The sequence below is a fragment of the Heteronotia binoei genome, chromosome 2, assembly GCF_032191835.1.
Source record: "Heteronotia binoei isolate CCM8104 ecotype False Entrance Well chromosome 2, APGP_CSIRO_Hbin_v1, whole genome shotgun sequence".
Classification (NCBI taxonomy): domain Eukaryota; kingdom Metazoa; phylum Chordata; class Lepidosauria; order Squamata; family Gekkonidae; genus Heteronotia; species Heteronotia binoei.
In genome coordinates, this window is record NC_083224.1 from 43,533,184 (window position 1) to 43,538,324 (window position 5,141).

Here is a 5,141-nt window from a genome sequence, read left to right on the forward strand (position 1 = left end):
CCTGCAATCAATACAAAGGGAGGGAAACAAAAGGTAAAGATTTTAGGGGGGGCATGATTTTCCAGCTGAAGTAAAAGCATCTAAATTAGGAGGGGAAACACAGATGCCTGGAGGGTTTGTGGAAAATCACCTATCTAGTTAAGCACATTTATGCTTTCTTTTGATAGCCATAAATCAGGCAAGTTGCTTCCTTGGCTAACAGTGACTTACACTGGCTCTGCCATACAGAACAGAGATAGCTCTCTAAAACTAGCGATGTTTTAACAAATGGCCAAGCTATGTACTGTGAGAAAATGTCCATTCAAGCACCAATGATTGCAGGTTCTCTAGGCAAAAGCAGGTGTGGGGTTGCCAGTCTCCAGTCGGTGGATGGAGATCTCCTGCTATAAGAACTGATCTCCAGGCATGAGAGATTTGTTCACCTGGAGACAATGGCCACTTTGGAAGGTAGACTCTATGGCATTATACCCTATGGCAGGGGTGGCCAACAGTAGCTCTTCAGATGTTTTTTTGCCTACAACTCCCATCAGCCCCAGCCAGCATGGCCAATGGCTGGGGCTGATGGGAGTTGTAGGCAAAAAACTTCTGGAGAGCTGCCGTTGGCCACCCCCATGACATTTATGGAAGGTGGACTCTGGCAACTGAAATTCTTCCCCAAGTGCTGCCCTCCTCAGGCTCCACCCCCCAAATCTCAAGGTATTTCCCAACCTGGAGCTGGCAGCCCTACACTTGAGGGGCCAATTTTTTCAGCAGGGAATGGCAAAGAACAGGAAGGGAATGCTTAAACTTCTCTTGCATGTTGCATTTCTGTTGCACCCCCCTTCCCTCACCTTGTTTCTATGGTTTAGATTCCCTGGGGCTTTCATGTGCACAGAAGGATTTCTGCTTGTAAAGCACAACTTTCTAGTCTCCTGCCCCAGTCTGAAATGTCCCAAGACCCCCAGGAATGTGATTTGAAGGTAGAGTATTTGCCACAGAAAGGGGGAGGCTAGAAAGTTTTGCTTTGTGAGGAGAAATTCCTTCACTAGGGAATCACAGAATCAGAGTTGGAAGGGACCTCCAGGGTCATCTAGTCCAACCCCCTGCACAATGCAGGAAACTCACAAATACTCCCCCTAAATTCACCGGATCTTCATTGCTGTCAGATGGCCATCTAGCCTCTGTTTAAAAACCTCCAAGGAAGGTGAGCCCACCACCTCCTGAGGAAGCCTGTTTCACTGAGGAACCACTCTAATGGTCAGGAAGTTCTTCCTAATGTTGAGTTGGAAACTCTTTTGATTTAATTTCAACCCATTGGTTCTGATCCTACCTTCTGGGGCCACAGAAAACAGAAGGTTGAACCAGAACCAATGGGTTGAAATTAAATCAAAATAGTTTCCGGCTCAACATTAGGAGAACTTCCTGACCGTTAGAGTGGTTCCTCAGTGGAACAAACTCCAGAGAATTTAAGCCTGTATTTGGAACCCTGCAGAAGGCAGGGACAAAGCAGCAGTGGCCAGACAGAATTATAACAGAAACACAGTAGGCAGAGAAGGGTTATTCCAGGCTCCCACTGAAAAAGGATGGTAGCCTGGATTCTAATTGCTGCTTGGGTTCATTTTAAGGGGTTAATATTAGCCCAGTAGAACTTTTGAGCTCCCTTGCTCCAAAAAGATGTGCTTGTGGAACTCACCTAGCTTCAAGTTCCAAGGCAGGTTTTGCCTTGTATCCTGGAGAGCTTCTGCTGGAGAGCCCATTAGGCCTCTAGAACAGGTTTCACAATGCTTGGGATGAAGACCAACACCCTGCTCGTGGGTTGTCTGAAAAATACAAAACTCAACAACTTTGCTCCAAAAGGGAAGAATGGAAAAGCACTTTGGAAAAAAGTTTGGAACAAAGGCTGGATTATTTCACGGTAGGGACAGGTTCTAGCTCATTTTTCAGACAGGCTGGATCTTCAGCTCAAGAAGTCTACCAGTGGCCCAAGAGGTTCTCCCACCCAAGAAAGGTTCCTTGGACCAGAGGAAAACTCTGGCAGATCGGTAAAAGACAGCTCAGTGAGTCTACATTTGTGGAGGATTACAACAGAAAGTGACTTGACGAGAAACTGCACATCCAGTTAAGACTTGAGTTTTGCACTTCACAAAATTACACTTCCCATGCTGAAAAAAGTTGGGTGCATCCATTAAGCAACTGTATGTTTCTTGTTGCTCTCGCAAGGCATCTGTGCGGGCATCTGCAACAGCAACAGAGCATCGAAATGTTAGCTTTCCCTGCACTTTCTTTGCCTTGCCCCCAGTGGAAACATCCCTCCCTCCACAGGTGGAGGCTTAGGGGCAAGAAAATGGCACCAGTGTGGATTGGACCTGAAAAAATTCACACCTTCCCTTCAGCACTGGTACAAAAATACTCTTTCAAACTTTCAAAACAAAAAATTCTGAAGCAAGTTTGGGAAAGTTCTCAGCAATGCATGTGGGGGGAATATCGGAAGGTCACAAATACTTGACTGTGCAATGCAGATGCTGGGGAAAAGACCTGCAGGCAAAAGAGGACTGTCCCACTAAGTAAGGGGTAACTCAGATTTACCACCCAGTACAACCCCCATCAGATGGCCCTTTGCAACACTGATGGCAGTAGAGAAGGTTTTTCTTCACTGAGACCTTCCCTGTTGCTTAGAACATCTTTTTAAAGAACATCTACAAAGTGATCGGACTCAGCAAATTAAAAGCCATCTGTGGTACAGCCAGTCACTCTCCCATTTAATTTGCGTCGGGTCTGGGCAGAAAGGAAACCTTTACTGACAGCACAAGGGGAATGCATGATGCCGAGTCATACATCAAGGACTGCCTGCTGCGCCTGACTTCAACTGCTTCATTAACAGTCTACAAAATACAGAAAAGCAGTGGTGGTGGCCGGAGGGGGAGAAAACTCCCAAATGCACACATTTGCACAAATATATGTTATGGATATGCATTGGGATATTTGGTTCATATAGTAGAGTTTTGCCCAGTCATAGAAGCGTGATACTGACTGAGTGCACTAAATAAAACTCTCAAGAAGGACATTGCAAAAAAGGTAAACTTACACTTATTCAGGACTTTTTTCATAGAAAAAGCCCAGCAGGAACTCTTTTGCATATTAGGCCACACCCCTGATGCCAAGCCAGCTGGAACTGTCTTCCTGTGTGTTACTGCTCAAAAAAAGCCCTGCATTTATTCAAGTAGATTCAGTTCACATTCATGTTTCAGCCAACAGGAGAGAAAGACGCCTAATCTAAAGAGTACTTCCCCTACTACCAAATGGCCAGCTCATCTGTGGGAGTATGAGGGCACTGTACCTACAGGAGAGACCCAAAGAGACATGTGTCTCCAGTGGAAGACCATGTAGAGAGAGACAGGACAAAACAAGAAAGAGAAAAGGGGTCAGAGGGCAGCTCTCAGGTTAAGACAAAGAGAGGCATCCCAATCAAGGAGATAACCCCTATATACCATGGATGGCCAACGGTAACTCTCCAGATGTTTTTTGCCTACCTCTCCCATCAGCCCCAGCCAGCAAGGCCAACGGCTGGGGCTGATGGGAGTTGTAGGCAAAAAAACATCTGGAGAGCTACCGTTGGCCACCCCTGCTATACACACTTAGAATGATGTAGCGCCCCCCCCCCCCCCAATATCCAGGCATGCTGAGTCACTCACACCAAGACAAAGACCATGCAAACTTACCGTATCATATTCCATTTTGTTTTTGTATCATTCACATTAATGATGAGGAAGGATCATAGCTCAGTGGTCAAACACATACTTTGTGTCCATAAGGATCCTAAATTCAATCCCTGGCACGCATGACCTTTTTTTCCCTTCCAAAAAGGAGGTAACTGATCACTAGAAAAATACTGACTTAGAAGGATCAGTGGTCTGACACAACACAAGCCAACTTTATATGTTCGTCATCAGTCACATATCGCAATGTGCAATGCCCAAAACTCTGTGCCAGAAAAGCAATTCAATCATCATTAAAACTATTTATAAAACTCTTCAGCTGCTGGATGGGAAGAACAAAAAGGAAGAACTGGGAATCATTACAATCAAAGTTGTGGCTACTGAGGAAGGCTCAGCTCTTGCTACAGTCATTCATTCTCTGGTAGCATCCAGGTTAGATTACTGCCATGTACTCTACACGGGTCTCCCTTTGAAAATCATTCAAGGGCTGCAGATGTTTCAAAATGTAGAAAGACCGATGTCTGCCGTTAAGTCACAGACATCAGATCTAGGCAGGCTTAAAAAACTATGCAGGCTGCTAATTTCTTTCAAGGCACAAGTCACAGTGTGGGGTCTGATCAGTAAAGCCCCAAACGGTCTGAAACCAGGATACTTTGAAGAACTACCTACAAGCATATGAACCTGCCTGCCAGCTAAGATCTTCTATGGGTCTGCCTATTTTCTGAGGTAAAGAGGGGCAGTGTTAACCTGAGGCCTCTTCATAGAGTTGCCTTGATTCTGAAAATCCTTCCTAGTATCAGTTAACCTTGCACCCCTTCTCTTCAGCTTTACGCACCAGGTGAAAATGTTTTCCCTGGCCCTTTTTAATCCTGCTGCTTTTTTCATCTGAGGCGTTATTTTTGTCAATAGAACTGCAGAGACTGGATAAAGGCTTCAAAGAATTCGCTGACGGGCTTATGATTATTTCTGAATTCCCAATTGGTATTTGTCCTAGGAGTCCTCAACTTGTTATTGATGCTGGTTTGAAAGTTTTATACTCTGTGCTTACTTCAAAGTTCTAAGAAGCTCTACTGGAGGTTGACTCACACACACACAAGTCAACTCACAACAATAGTGCCTTTTCAACAACAAGGCGTTAATGGTGCGTTATCATCTCAGGAAACCTATTTCTGGACCAAACTGAGGAAAATAACCTCCTGGTCATAGCAGTGGAAAAAGCAGTTGGTTGGAAAAGATTTTTGTTTTCCTTTTGCTGAAAGGACTGAGAAAAAGAACAGGAAAACTCTCTTAATTCAGGTCAGGGAACTTGGTACTTTCCTCACTGATTTGGAGCTGCAGTGCCGAGAAATGGGGATTTAGTGTATCCACTCCCTTCCTCATACAAGTTTCCCAATGAAAACTTGTATACTAGCAGCTGGTTGCTCTGGATGTCAAAACAGACAAATA